The sequence below is a fragment of the Onychomys torridus genome, chromosome 12, assembly GCF_903995425.1.
Source record: "Onychomys torridus chromosome 12, mOncTor1.1, whole genome shotgun sequence".
Taxonomy (NCBI): domain Eukaryota; kingdom Metazoa; phylum Chordata; class Mammalia; order Rodentia; family Cricetidae; genus Onychomys; species Onychomys torridus.
In genome coordinates this window covers 16,186,450-16,202,718 of record NC_050454.1, presented here as the reverse complement: position 1 = coordinate 16,202,718, position 16,269 = coordinate 16,186,450, and the positions used below count along the sequence as shown (strand labels likewise).

The 16,269-nt window shown below is 44.7% G+C and overlaps 1 protein-coding gene across 1 annotated transcript in view; it reads left to right on the top strand.

Moving 5' to 3' along the window:
* Slc49a4 (solute carrier family 49 member 4) overlaps window positions 1–16,269 on the top strand; it is an 87,801-nt gene that overhangs the window by 32,942 nt on the left and 38,590 nt on the right. The gene's annotated exons all lie outside the window — the stretch shown is intronic.

The following is a 16,269-nucleotide window of genomic DNA, read 5'->3' as shown; positions in this document are numbered from 1 at the left end:
GGCAGCCTCTGGCTTTTATCCTGCCCTGGACCACCTATGTTCTTACATCCCACCCTCCTCATCCTTCCCAGTTAGGATTCGAGAAATAAAGAGTTGGGTCTGCATTTTGGCAGAGAAAGTGGAACAAAAGAGAATAGAAAAGAAATATGGAGGTTGGGGATTTAGCTCAGTGGTAGAGCTCTTGCCTAGTAAGCGCAAGGCCCGGGGTTCGATCCTCAGCTCTGGAAAAAAGACAAAAAAAAAAAAAATCTGAATAGCTGGGCTGGAGAGATGGCTCAGTGGTTAAGAGCACTGTTTTTCCAGAGGACCCAGGTTCAATTCCCAGCACCCACATGGGAGCTTACAACTGTCTGTAACTTCAGTTCTAGGGACCTGGCTCCCTCGCACAAACATACATGCAGGCAAAACACCAATGCACATTAAAAAAAAGAAAAAGAAATGTGGATAAAAGTTGGATGGACAGGAAGGAGAAACAGCTCAGAGATATTGAAACTTTACTAAAAAAAAAAGTATAAATCTAATTTTTCGTTTTGCGTTCATCTGTAAAGAAGTTTTCCCCAGGAATGAGATACTTTGTGTCCATACCATATTTTCAAGCAGTAGTCACAGTACACAATGCAGCTGTCAAAATGAAAATACTATAATTAGAACCTATATTTTTATCTGATAATGTGCTAGATTGCTACTTTTCAGCTTATATGACATAATGGAAGGAATAAAGACATAAAATATGTATTTAAACATCCCTGAAACAAGAATTTGGCAATCTGTGTCTTGTGGGCCTGGCTCACATGGAGCTTTTTGAGTTCAGACCCACCCTCGGGAAATGGTGCCCTTTACCCTGACTTCTTTTTTATTTTTTATTTTTTTGAGCTGAGGACCAAACCCAGGGCCTTGTGCTTGCTAGGCAAGCGCTCTACCACTGAGCTAAATCCCCAACCCTGTTTTTTTTTTGTTGTTGTTGTTGTTGTTTTTGTTTTTTGAGACAGGGTTTCTCTGTATAGCTTTGCACCTTTCTTGGAACTCGCTTTGGATACTAGGCTGGCCTCGAACTTCCAGAGATCCGCCTGCCTCTACCTCCGAGTGCTGGAATTAAAGGCGTGCACCACCACCGCCCCGCTGTTTTTTTTTTGTTGTTTGTTTGTTTTTGTTTTTGTTGTTGTTGTTGTTGTTTTGTTTTTTGAGACAGGGTTTCTCTGTGTAGCTTTGGAGCCTGTCCTGTAACTCACTCCATAGTAGACTCGCAAATGCTGGGATCAAAGGCGTGAGCCACCACCACCCGGCTACCCTGACTTCTTTAATCTCGACTCCTGTGACTATCAGGAGTATTTTATCTAAATGTCCTGGTGAAAACTCAGGAAAAACTGTTTTGCCACTTTTTCTTATTATCATCATAGATAGAAAGGGGGGCTCAAATAATGAGTTATAAAGCATTTCTCCTAAGCTCTGATAGCAAATCTAACAACGACCAAAAGAAGCTGCAAATGTTCTGCAGTAGTGACTGGCATTCCACCATAGTGGGAAGTACTGTGTGGCTGTCCTAAGGGGAAAGTTGGAGTGAGTGACTTCTGTCCTCAGTCACAGATGTCCCAGCCATCCCATAACCCCTGCTGTGTTTATTGCTCTCCATGCTGAGTGTTCTCATCTCATCAATGCAGATGGCAAACGGCCTTTACTAGGCCTTTATGTGTCAGACAGTTGAGGAGTGTGGTTCTGACAAACCTGGGTTTTTCTAGAAATCGTCTCCATCGTGAAATGCTTTGCAGCCGGCAAAATTATCTTTCAAAAGGCCGTAGTAGAAAAGGCTTTTAGAAGTTACAGAACTATCTAAAAGCAATGAGAAGAAACCTGGACTCTTGCCGTCCTGCTTTATAATTCCTGTTGGATTAAAGACCTAATCATAAAAATAAAGCCATAAAGGTGTTAGGAAATGGTTGTTTTAGAGAAGCTGAGGCTGAGGAAGGCCTGCCAACTAAGACACACAATCCTAAAGAGCACAAAGAAAGGGATTTGACTACATAAAACTTGAGAATGTCTTCATGATTATCCTCTGTAAACCGAGGTCAAAAGAGAAGGTAAAAAGTCGGAAATACAACAAATAAGACAAATGGGCCGTTTCTTCAGTTGAAAGTGATTATTTCAAGTCAACAAATAAGTAGCAACCCAGCAGGAAGACGGTAATGGATATGACAGGCAATCATAGAAATTAAATGCAAATAACAAACCTGAGAGAAAGAAGCCAGCTTTCCGGCATGATTAAATAAATGAGAGTTAAAAAGTAATCGCCTCTCTCTCTGGCATTGCTGGTGTTGGAGCAGTTTGGGATGTCCCATTTGCGGGGCATTTGGGCGCTATATCTGGTCTTTACCGCGTGCGTTTATAGAAAATTAGCCCACGTGCAAAGCTGTACCAAGTGGCAGGGCCCACCGTGTGTGTGCAGCTTTGCCTGTGATAGCGGGAGATTGGACTCACCCAGTTGCCAGCCACAGAGCCTGTGTAGTTGCTTGTGGGTTTGTTTGCAGCTCTGGAAAGGTTTTGCAGGTGCTGATGTGGACTGTCGGGAAAATGTGCTCCTGAGCAAAGAAGTCTGCTGTAGAAAAGTATGTTTAGTGTGCTTCCACTTGGAAAACAATGGCAGAGGTACATATGACAGCTTTGGCAAGGACTGTTCCTAGAAGAAGCCATTGCTGCTGGCTGTCTCTGGGGAAGGAGCAGAGGCACTGTAAGTCTGGAGAGAAGAAAACATTCAGTTCCTGTTTTATGTTCTTTCCTAATACTGGGAATATTCTGTCACATGTGCATAGGGTGCTTTCTATTGCTGTGATAAACACAATGACCCAAAGCAGCTTGGGGAGGAGAGGGTTGATTTCATGTTACAATTTACGGTCCATCACTGAGGGAAGTCAGGGCAAGAACTCAAGGCAGGAACCTGGAGCAGGAGCTGCTGCAGAGGCCACAGAGGAAGACTGCTTACTGACTTGTTCCCATGGCCTGCTCAGTCTGGTTTCTTATAACATCCAGGACCATCTGCCCGGGCATGGCACCAACCCCAGTGGGCTGGGACCTCCCACATTAATCAAGAAAAGGGCCCACAGACTTGTTTGTAGGCAATCTGATAGAGGTATTTTATCTAAAACTGAGGTTCCTCTTCCTAAATGACTCTAGCTTGTGTCAAATTGACAAAGAAAAACAAAAATCCAGGGCAGTGCGCATTACCTTTTTGACTAAGTGAAACTGAAATGTTTCCTAAATGTCAGTGGAAAAACCAACTCTGACCTCAAAGAGGGTAAGAGAGAACATTTCCTGGAGCCAGTATGAACCGCCATGGTTGGGATTGTAAATTCAGGTTGCCACAAACTCTACGTATGGAACAGAAAAATGTATCAAGACACTTTTCACATACATCAATGGAGACATCAGGTAGGTAGTTCCCAGAAATCTCACCGTGGGCCTCAGGTGCCCCAGGACAGCATTCTCAGCCTTTTGGTTGGTGGGAACTAGTAGTCTGTACATTCCCAGGGATTTGCCTAATGGTCACAAAGCTATTAAGGTCACATACGGAAGAGGACAATTAAGGGGCAATTAGGGGTCTAAAGGCGACCTAAGGTAAGCAGTCTTTGGACTGGAAACATTGGTTCTCTCAGGTCTTTGACGTTCTAATTAACCAGCCCTGTGCAGGGTCAGTGTAAGCGGTGTTTTTGCCCAGGTCCTTTTATTCACAGACAGTTAGCACCGTATTTCGTCCATCGGACTATGAATAATTGGGGAGGTTATATGTAAGTTTTCCCAGTGTAGAACTAGGAATCATTTGACAGAAAAATGAGCAATTTTCTATAAAATGTGTAAAAGTAAGCTTTCCCTACAGTGGTGTCTTTAAAAATAAATTCCAGAAACTACCAGTTTACTAATATTCTAGATCCTTGGTCCCCACCCCGGTGCTAACAATTTAAACAAGGTTGTTAGGTAATCTCATTCTATTTAGGCTCAAGAACTACCTGCCTAGGTGCTGAGTAGCTTCACTTTACATTACAATCAGTTAAGTAAATTGCATTTCATTAGTCCATTCTGCAATATAATCACATAAATGCTTTTTAGGCAGATTACTGATGAGATCATAGGGACTGATGGGCTAGCTCAGCAATTAAGAGAGCACATGCTGCTCTTGCAGAGGACCTGGGTTCAGTTCCCAGCACCCACAGAGCCATGTAGAACCTTCTGTGACTCCAGTTCTCAGGGATCTGATGCCCCCTCCTGGCCTCTTTGGGGAACAGGCACAAAGCGTACAAAATACATACATGCAGGCGAAACACCCATAAAACCAAAATAAATCTCAACGAGTTAGACTCTACTAATAATTGCAGTGGCCCCATTTGATTCTTAAAGCTCTAGGGCCAGGTTTTTGAGTATTTCTGCATGGTGCCCAGATTCAGGACTGGTGATAGGAGGGGCCGCAAGGTGAGTCTTCAATGGAGAGGAGAAAGGTGTGAAATTAGAGCTTTGGCAATTTGTGTCCTTTTCCCCTCTTGTTGTCATTGTGATATGTTGATTTCTGATCTTTCACACACACCCCCAGTATCACACAGGAATATTAATTTTGTTATTGTTCAACATGTCATGCATATACAGATAACTATATAAAACACAGCCAGGCATGGTGATGCACACTTTTAATCCCTGCGCTCAGGAGTTCAAGGCCAGCCTGGTCTACAGAGCTTGTTCCAGGACAGCCAGGGCTACACAGAGAAACCTTGTCTCTAACCTCCCCTCCCCCCCAATATATAAGACACATATTTTGATAAAAGAATCATCACCCAGGTCAGAACTCTAAAAAGCCAGTGCATAACTGATCACCCACTTTCTCCTCTCCCTCCCCTGTAGGAGCACATCATGCATGTGGGTGAGATTTTCAGAGTAGCTTCAGTTGAGTCACTAAAAGTATTTCAGGGTCAGCACCATGGCTGAGCAGGTCAAGGCACTTGCTGCCACAATGACGGGTTGAATTCAACTCCTGGGACCCACACGGTGGAAGGAGAGAACCAGATACAGCAAGTTGTCCTCTGACCTCCACATACATGCCATGGCACATGTGCACACACATACACCCAACACACAAAACAGGTAGATGTTTTTCTCTGACTCTTTGGGGGGGAGTGCTGGGGCTTGGGAAGGGTCTCATAGTGTCACCCAGGCCAGCCTCCTGTTCCCTGTGTAGCTGAGGATGACCTTGAACTTCTCCTGACTTCACTTCCCAGGTGCACCCACCACACCCAGCTTATGTAGTTCCAGGGATTCGCTCCCAACTTGCCTGCTACAAGTAGGCAAGAACTCTATTGCTAGAGCCACATTCTGCTCCAAGAAGGAAATACATTTTTCAGAGTGTTGCAAGGGGTGTTGAAAAATGCCTGTTTCTTTTTTCCCTTCAAAATGAGAGTTTGTCTTGAATATTTTTTCTCTTAATACCAAAAAGAAAACAATTAATTTTATCCAACAGCAAAGTAGTCATAGGAACAAAATAGGCTAAAAGCTGTTGGTGGTAATAACATACTGAAAATGGGGGAGTCAGTGGGGCTTGTTGAATCATTCCAAGTAGAGTGTATCTGTTCATGAAATTGTTATTATTAGAATAAAGCAGGGTCCTTACTCTGCAGCATGCATCAAAGTTCATCCCTGACAGGGTTTGAAAAATTGGTATTTCAAATGAGACAAAAAGAAAGCAAAGTAAATCTTGTTTCCCAAAGACTTGTTTGTTTTCCTGAGCATAAAATCAGTAAAGAAAATCACAAAAGGGCTTCAAACAACCACTTGTGATTAGGGTAGGGTGATGGCTAACGTTAATATTTTGACATCAACATCTTGATTTTTATGCTCCAAAATAAATCATAAAGTGCAAAATGGGAGCCGGTCGGTGGTGGCGCACACCTTTAATCCCAGCACTTAGAAGGCAGAGCCAAGTGGATCTCTGTGACTTTGAGGCTAGCCTGGTCTACAGAGTGAGATCCAGGACAGACACCAAAACTACACAAAGAAACCCTGTCTTGGGGGAACGGGGGCACAAAATGGGAGAATGTATATTGGAAATGTTTTAGATAGCTTGTAAATTATATAAGCTTTGTCCTAGTTTGATCATGATAAAACACTGACCAAAAGCAATGTAGGAGCGGAAAGGCTATTTCTTCTTTCAGCTCCAGCACTGGGAGAAGTCAGAGCAGGGCTGGAGGCAGAAACTGAAGCAGAGACCGTGGAGGAGCTGTACTTCCTGGCCTGCTTCTCTGCCCTTCCTCTGCAGCTCAGACCGCCTGTGCAGGGATGGCATCATCAGGGATGGCATCACCACAGTAGATGAGCCACCCTCCTGCATCAGTCAGCCATCAAGGAAATGTCCACAGACATGCCCACCATGGAAGCAGTTCCTTAACTGACATTTCCTCTCCCAGGTGTGCCAAGCTGACAACCTAGATTCGCCTTCACAGCATTGAAAAAAACAACAAAAGTCAAGGGTTTGAAGGGAGGAAAAAGCAGGAAGAAATTATGTAATTATATTATAATCTTAAAGAATAAAAGAAAAAAATGGGAAAAATGTCCCATGGAAATAGTAGCCATACTAATAAATGTTGATGTCTATATTCCATCATTTAAATTCATAATTCAGTCAATATTTACTTAACAGCTTATGCTTGTAATTAATAAAGTATAGGCTAGCCTCTGTATTAAAGAGACCAAAAATAGAGTTTGATAAAAGTATAATTTTCCCCAAATATTAAAATTTATGAAAAGACTCAAAAGCAGTCTAAACGATAGTGGGCTGCTAAAGAGAAGTGGGCAGTTCCAGCATCCCTAGGATGATCACCCTGCCATGTGTCTAGAGCTGGCTCCAGAATGATACGGCATATTTAGATGGCTAAAGGCTGCGCATCATTTCTGCTCGCTTCTCATTGGTACAGGCTCATGGGGTCAGGAGTACCCATCTGCAAAAGAGGGCAAAGCGTAGCTCAGCTGCCAGATACCCAGTTAAAACTTGAGGGTGCTACAGCAAAAGAAAGAATGGAAACTATCATCAACATACCCTCCACTTCCCATGCAGATGGTCCCATGCATGTCATCAACACACCCTCCATTTCCCATGCAGATGGTCCCATGCATGTCATCAACACACCCTCCACTTCCTATGCAGATGGCCCCGTGCATGTCATCAACACACCCTCCATTTCCCCATGCAGATGGTCCTGTGCATGTCATCAACACACCCTCCATTTCCCATGCAGATGGTCCTGTGCATGTCATCAACACACCCTCCACTTCCCATGCAGATGGCCCCGTGCATGTCATCAACACACCCTCCACTTCCCATGCAGATGGCCCCGTGCATGTCATCAACACACCCTCCACTTCCCATGCAGATAGTCCTGTGCATGTCATCAAACACACCCTCCACTTCCCATGCAGGTAGTCCCATGCGTGTCATCAAACACACCCTCCACTTCCCATGCTGGTAGTCCCATGCATGTCATCAAACACACCCTCCACTTCCCATGCAGATGGTCCTGTGCATGTCATCAAACACACCCCTCCACTTCCCATGCAGATGGCCCTATGCATGTCATCAAACACACTCTGCACTTCCCACATCCAGAGTCTTGTCCAGTGACTGTTCTGTTGAACTCCCCAGTCTGGGTGGTTTTGCAGCTCCTTTGATTGTACTGTGGACTTGTAAGCCTCGGCTGGCCTCTGGAAGACTGTTTTGTCCACTATCCTCAGTGACTATTGTTTGAACTCTGCATCCCTCTTGAGGTGACACAGCTTTCACAGTTCACCTTCTATAAGAAGCAGATTTGGGAACTCAGTGTTATTTATTAAATGGCACAATGTTATTCATTAAGCGACACTGTTTACCATGCGGGAAAAGCCACAAAGTACAACAAAGCCCACTGTAAGAGTTTATCAAGGGGAAGGGAACAGAAGGACTGTGCATAGACCTATGGGGAATGACGGTGCAGGAAGAGGGGGAAGGGATAAGTGGAACCTGCTTTTATAGACACACACCCCCACCCCCAGCACATGCACTTATTGATAGGTAAACGGCTTTGCTTGGTGGCACTGGATACTGGCCTGGTGGGGGAGGGAAGCGGGGAGCAGAGAGGGAACAGAAAGAGAGGGTGGGGGTCCTCATCCACCTTTTTAAGGTGGGTACGTAGTCGCCAACGCCCACTGATGATGTAAGACACAAGGCCCCAAGCTGCTCATGTACAGGATCCTAACACTTATGGGCTTAAGTTATGTCATGCATGTGCATAGATTACATGTTCACGCAGTGCACGTAAGGCCCTGGGATGAGTAGGACTTGGCCTGTACACACCGGGTCATGTACCTGGGGGAGGCTAGGAATTCTAACACCCAGAGGTTGCTCTGGGTCTTGAGCCATCCCTCTAGCCTCTACTCCCCCAGTTTGATGATGACTGTCTTGAGACTATCCTAAAAAGATCGGCCTGAATAGGAAAATGTATTCTTCACCTGATCTGTACATGTAGACAGGCTTGAAGGACTTCCTGTTTCCTGCCTCCTTATAAATTTCCTTTATAATTGAGGAGCTTCAGTTCCAGGATAGTCATTAAGTTAAGGTTTCCTGGGTGGAAAGAATCTCTAGCAGGCTTTTGTCCCTTACATTAATGCTTGCAAACCAGCTAGCACATTCCTGACTTTGTATGACTGGAAGATGAAATCCTGAAATCAGTGTCTGTTTGGGTTACCACTGTGATAAAATACCTAAGACCTGGTATGGTGGCTATGTCTTTGATGCTAGCACTCAGGAGGCAGAGGCAGGATGATTTCTGAGTTCAAGGCCAGCCTGGTCTACAAAATGAGTTCTAGGATAGCCAAGGCTACACAGAGAAACCCTGTCTCAAAAAAAGAAAAAAAAAAAAAATAGAGGTGTGGTTTATTTTGGCTTATAGCTTCACAGGTTTTACTCAAAGGTCAGCTTTGTTGTTCTTGGGCCTGTGGTATAAGGTAATGCCTCAGGTCAAAGGAAACTGCACCACAAGGTAGGAAGTGACCAGCTTCCTTCTGTGAGGTTCCACCTCCCAAAACTTTTACCGTAGGTTGGCATCCAAGCCTGACACAATCCAGATCCAAACCACAGTAATCAGCAAGAAGCAAGGAACCTAGAGTCATGTTACAGCTTTTCCCACCTAGTTCCTGGTCATTTGAAGTAACAGCTTTACTGTAAGTTTATAGGTTACCAGCCCTCCCAGCCTACAGCTGAACCCTAGGGCAGTGCCATGCATGGCATGCCTTTGACAGTACAGCTCCTTAGTTCTTGACTAACTTCTCAGTCAGGGAGTGGGTTAACCTACTGAAACAAGCAGATCCCAGAACATACTGCTCATACAGTGTAATGCTTCTTGTTTGATGTTCCAGGATAGACAGGCAGGTGGGCTGGGGCTCAGGGCAGTTCTACTCTACAGGAAACCTTGGAATAAGTTTCCCCAGGGAAGTCACATGCCCCCAGGCTCATCTGCACTGCCTTCACTCACAGTGGGAAGGAAACCCAGGAGGGCAGTTTTGTCTGCAGGGACTTGACCTTGAAGTCCTTCCAATATAAAGGCATTAGCTCAGACTTGGATACAGCGGGCAGCAGTGGAGCCTTGTAAGTGACACCGTGTCTTACCCTACACACATGGATGAATAGCTCAGTGTCTGTCCTTCTTGGGAGGAAGTGATCATTTTGTATCCTCACCTCATACCGTGTATCAAAACAAATTCAGATGAAGTAGTTAGATATTTAATAGCAAAACAGTATGTGGGGCCATTTATGCCTGAACTGCATGAGGGTGCTTTTCTAAGGAAAATTATAAAGAGATAAATGGATAGATGTGACTGTTTATAAAGTATTAACTGTTATGCTTCAAAAATAGATTAACAGGCTAGGAGATGGCTCGGTCACTGAAGCGTTGTACAGGCTGATTGCCTAAGTTCCGATCTCAGCACCCAACCCACACCAAAAAGCCAGCTGTGGTCAGTGTGCCAGGTCTCAAAAGATACCGTGGAAAGCAATCAGAGAAGACACCTGTCACAGGCCTCTGGCCTCCCCATCTGTGCACACATGCGCACGCATCCACAGAGTGCCTCCTGCCATAGACACTTCATGCATGTATCCACCTGTAAAAAAATTGTCACGTACTAAGAGAAAGAGCAGCAGTACCAAAAAGAAATGCAATACAAAGCAGACTTCTGACTTGACAAGGGCGGTGGGCAGAGCCATGATTATTGTGTTATCCATGAAGAGTAGTATGATTGAAATGAAATGACGTCCGCGCTGTGGTAGATATGGGCTCGGTGTCTCCTGAAGGTCCACTGTGACTGGGTATTGAGACTATTGACAGGAGGTGGAGCCAATGGAAGGCCTGAAACTCTGATAGAGGAAAGAGTGCGAAAATGTTTCAAGACAGCAGCATGGACAGGACTTTGTGTAAGACTCCAGCTGCTTAGAAAATACAGCCAACAATTAAATGGGATTTCATGTAACTGAAGAGCTTCTGTACAGCAAAAGAAATGATCAAGTGAGGAGAGCGCGCAGATGGACGAGTGTGATGCTAGCTGTATACATGATAATACCAAATGCCAGCTAACAAACAGACAAACAAGCCGGGCAGTTAATGGGTCAGTGAAATGAGCAGACAGTTCTCAGTAGTCAGGAGACGTGAAAAAAAAAAAAAGTTTACCTCACTAGCCATCAGAGCTATGCAAATTTAAAACTGCATTGACATTCCCCCTCACCTCAGAATAGAAGTAACAGCAAGTTCTGCCCTAGATGCAGACGGAGGGAACTCTCTCTGCCCGCTGCCGGTGGGAGTGAAAACTAGTCCAGCCACTTTGGGAATCAGTATGGAAGTCTCTCAGAAAACCGAAAATAGAACTACCACGTGACCTAGTTATATCACCTGTCAGTGTTTACCCGAGGGACTCAGAGTTGACTCATGGTAGAGATACAGGCTCTTCCGTGTTCGCTGCAGCCCGGTTCACAAGAGCTGAGTTATGGATACACCCCGTTGTCTTTCCACCAAAGATTTTCTTCAGACATAAAGAATAATGGAGTAAAGTTGTTTGCAGGAAAATGGATATAACCATATTAAGCTAATTAAGTCAGTCTCAGAAAGACACATGCCATATGTTTTCCCTCATTTGTGGGTTCTAGTCGCTTTAGAGACATAAAGCCATATGTGTACAGATGACATGGGAGCGGAAGCAAGTGTCTAGAGAGCAAACGGGGAGCGGGTAGAGGAGGGTAGTGGAGCATGGGCTCTAAGTACATTATATACGTGCATGTAGATTATCCTATGCAACCTTGAATAATACGATGTTTTAAGGAGATAGGGCATAGTAGCAGGTCCTTAGTTTGTTTGGGGCATATGTTAGTCATCCGTGACCCTTAGATTGTAATCCAAGAGTGTTCTTATAGAAGGCATAAGACCGGGCCCTCCTGTCTTCGCTGCCTCACAGGTTAAGATTATTGCCTGTTCTCCCATGCATCTTTCTGTCAGTGCTGCTTGCATAGGATGGTGCAGCCACACATCAGCACTCAGTACAGAGCCTGAAAGATGACACTGGGCAGTCAGCCCCTGAAACTCTGAATCGAGTGGCCCTCTTTGCTTCATAAGTCAGATCATAAGGCTAGATCAGGTGGGGTTTTGTTGTTGTTGTTTTTAACAAAGAGTGTCTAATACAATTTGCTAACCTGCTGGCCTGAGAATGGGGAGAGCAACCTGGGTTGTTCAAGTGGGGCCTGTGTGATCACAGGGCTCAGGGAGGAGGGTAGGGAGGTCTCAAATGACAGTTGCTGGCTTTGAAGATAGCAGTGGGGGCCAAAGCCAGGGAATTCGGGGGGCTGCTGTAATCTGGAAAAGGGGGAAAAAGGGATTCTTCTCCCAAAGCACAGTCTTGCTACACCCTGAGACCCAAGTTAAGCTTTGGATTTTCAGAGGCATACAATACTAATGAAGTGGAGGTAATTAATGATAACAGCAATAGAAAACTAATAAAAGAGGTATGAATGTGTGTGTAATGTTAGTGTGCAAGGCAGTTTGAGGAGACACTTTCATTGATGGAAATGTAAATTACTACAGACTCTTCAGTGAAACGCTGTGGAGGGTGTTTTGTAGCACCTCAGATGGTTCCTATGCTTTGCCTTACTGGTCCCAGAGAGGAAATTTGGATCGTGGCTGATATTTACATATGATGAGTGCCACCAACAGTATTAATTTTAAACAGTGTGTTAGTGAAAACTTAATAACTAACATTAGGCAAACGTTTTGTTATCTACCATAAGGTACTATAAACCATTAATGATTATGATAATAGAAATAGTGAAATGAGAAAATGCTCATGAGGTATTAAAAGTCAAAATAATTTACTACATAAAACTTGTATATTCAATATACTATCTAATTGTCTTGCCCGATTATCAACCAGGAAAAAACTGAAAGGGAAAAAAAAACACTGAAAAATCAAAATAGTAATAACAGCCATCTAGACTGATGTATGGAATTTATGGATGAAGCTTTTCTTTTTTGTGCATTTTTTCTGAATTTTTCTGCTATGAATACATACACTTTCAGTTAAGAGGATGAAATAAAAGTCACGTGACATGAAAAAGGGTTTGAGGCAATGTGACAGTAGGTAGGCATCTCTCAGGCCAGGACTAAATCCATTTTCCTCCCGTATCTTGCTAAAAGATGGTTGTACTTGGCCTTGTGAAACAGCCTGTTCAAGTAATAAGGCGTCTTTGAAGAAATCGAGACAGGCGAATGAGTGATTGAGCAAAGATTATGTAGCTAAGGAAGTCAAGGGAGCCCAGAGGCTGAATCTTCTCATGTCTGACCCAGTGTGCGTTGCGCTGTTTCCTGGTCCTTTCTCTGACTGGTATTTGAGAAGTTACTATTAACAGCCTCTTCAGGGCTGAGGCTTTGTATTCTCTTCAGTGACGGCTGCAGCTGCCTTGAGCAGTGTGGGTACTTGGGGTGTTTGTAATTCAGTCGTAATTGGCCAAATTGTTTAAAGATTTGAAAGTACACTAAGTTTTCATTTAAAAATAGAAGCTCTAAACTTCAGACCGACAGCTGTGGAGCCTGCCTGGGACCAGACTAGGCTCTGCATATGGGAGACAGTTGTGTAGCTTGGTCTGTTTGAGGGGCCCCTGGCAGTGGGATCAGGATCTATCTCTGGTGCATGAGCGGGCTTTTTGGAGCCCATTGTCTATGGTGGAACACCTTGCTCAGCCTTGATGCAGGGGGGAGGGGCTTTGCCAACTCCCCATGGGAGGCCTTACCCTTGTGGAGGAGAAAATGGGGGGGGGGAGAAAGGGGAGAATGGGGCGGTGGGGCAGGAGGAGGGATGAGAAGGAAATCTATGGTTGGTATGTAAAATGAATAAAAAAAATTCTAAAATAAAAAAAAAAATCCCAAGCTGGGTGGTGGCGCACGCCTTTAATCCCAGCACTCGGGAGGCAGAGCCAGGCGGATCTCTGTGAGTTCGAGGCCAGCCTGGTCTACAGAGTGAGTTCCAGGAAAGGCTCCAAAGCTACTCAGAGAAACCCTGCCTCGAAAAACCAAAAAAAAAAAAAAAAAACAAAAAAACAAAACAAAACAAAACAAAAAAAACTCTAAGTGTCCAAAGCCTCGGACTTTCCCAGGGTCTCTGTCTCTCCTGGCCTAACTTCCTTTTTCCTCGAGTTAATTCTGAACTGTTCTTGGGCTTTACATAGAGGCCCGACTATTCTAGCACTTCTCCTATATTCAGTATCCAGTGAGTTTATGTTGATGGGAGGTTAGGAATTGGGAGAACGTTCCTGAATTGTTAGCATATTAAGCCTAAGAAGGAACTAATTTTTTATGAATTCTAAAATATTTCATATTTAAAAATGGACCGTAAGTAAAGAACACTGGCCTACCCCAAGGAAGTATCTGCTGTGTTTGAAAAAAGTCAGTCTCTGGCATCAGCAGTACAGGTCATACCCTAGGGGCTGGTAAAGTAGGACTAAGCTCAGGATGAAAATGTCCTGGGCACTGTGTCCCTTCACTCTGCCTGCCTCGGGGCATCGCAGCAGCCACTGATTTCCACTGCCCCATTGTAAATGGAGAACCTGCAGATGACGCTGTGGAGAGTTGAGGGGGGTGGGGTGTCGGGGGGTGATGACGTCACTTCCGGTCGTGCTTTCTTGTCCTGCCTTAGCCGTTAGTTATGTGACCGAGACTCCACCCAATGCTTTCCAGAGAAAGGGAAGTTTTCAAATTACAAATGGTATCTTTCTTTTTGAGACAGGGTTTCTCTGTGTAGCCCTGGCCATCTTGGAACTCACAGAGATCTGCCTGCCTCTGCCTCCTGAGTGCTGTAAAAGGGGTGCGCTGCCACCGCCCAACATAAATATTAATTTTAAGTGTGTTATTAACTTCTCAAAGAAGGGAGGTCTGAAATCGCTTTTAGCTACAAAAATTGAAATCATGAGACACATTACTCTACACAGGTACCGGTTAGGAATCGTAGGTATTTGCCCCACGACGCCAGATAAAAAAGGATAAGATACCAGAATATCATTCGATGCAAGCAGAAACGTCGAGGACTTAGGAAACACAGTGTAGCTCTTGGTCTAAACTTGAGCCATTGGCATTTCTTTGAAAAGTAAATAATGTTGGATATGAAAAGGAGTGCAGCAGTGCATGAGTGCCACCCTGTGTGTCCCTCAGGGCTTGTCCTCTCTGTGTACAGGGCAGTAATTGAAGGCCAGAGGCGCTTAGAGCAGGCACAGGACTTGGCAGACCTCTCCCGGCCAGGGCCTTGCTAACAAGCCATGGCAGTGCCCATTCCTGTCCCTGCACACCAGGTTTGTGGGTACGAGAGGGGCTGTCTGACTCTCCTCACTGCTTGCTATGGGAAGCCTAAATGTAGCCTGTAGTTAAGAAGTGAGGTCTCATCCATCTTCCATCTGGCTCACATTGGTGGGGTAAGTGAGCCTTGTACAGGTGGGAGAAAAGGAAAGATCTGTGGGAGAAAGGACGCAAAGGAGGTGAGGTTGGGGACTGAGAACACTGAGGGAAGCATGTGAGGAGGCTGGGAGGAAAGGTACCACACAGCTGCCCCTGACCGACCTGCACAGGCCCAATGGATGACCCCCATCGGGGTGGTGTTTCTGAGGAGGAAGCGTTCTGCCCCGTGAACAGCCCAGGGCGGCTCCTGACCACTCCTGTTGGGCCACCTGGCTTATTGGCCTGTAGCCTCCGCCCTGCCCCCAGCCACTGTGCTGTGATGTCAGACTGACCTTTACACTCTCAACAGCTTTTGTGACAGCATTAACTCCAGAATATTTGCTGATGACTTTTCTTTTTCTTAGTATGGAGAGTGTGGTGGGGACAGTACATGTGTGTCATGGCATGGTTATAGAGGTCAGCCTGTGGGAGCCCATCATCTCTTTTCACTTCAGGGTTCCCAAGGATTGAACTCTGGTGTCAGGCTTGGTAGTAAGCACCCTAACTTACTGAGCCATCTTCCTGGCCCTGACTTTCCTTTTTTGTATTGCTAAATTGAAATTTCTAAAAACTTAAACGGTATTGATCCCATGTGTTCATTTGGATGACTTGAGGATTTTATTATTTTGGGGTTTTGTTGTTGTTTTCAAGACAGGGTTTCTTTGTGTAGCCCTGGCTGTCCTGGAACTCGATTTGTAGACTAGACTGGCCTTGAACTCAGAAATCTGCCTGCTTCTGCCTCCCAAGTGCTGGGATTAAAGACGTGCACCACCACCACCCTGCTGACTTGGAGGATTTTAAACAGTTTAGTTGCATGCCTAGGCAAATGACTGAACCAGCCCAGTAGGAATGTTGGGTCTTCACCCAAGCCAGAGCGGTTTCTGTCTGACACTAGAAGAGTCTGGATGATTATTTTGTGTATGGATATCATTCAAATCTTGGCATAGAGTGGGTATGAAATATTGATCTCAACTGTATCATTTCTAGGGACTGTTAATGAGTGGCAGTCTACTAGGAAAAAACAATGCATTTTTTAATCTTATTTTTGACTTGCTTTGTTAGCACCTTGGCAAGTTTTTTCCAAGCCTAGGCTCTCCTCTTTCAGCAAATTTGAACAATAATGGGGTAAATGAACCAAGTGTTTTAGTCAGTGTTCCATTTCTGTGAAGAGACACCACGACCATGGCAACTCTTATAAAGGAACACATTTAATTGGGGCATGCTTACAGTTCAGAGATTTAGTCTGTTGTCATCA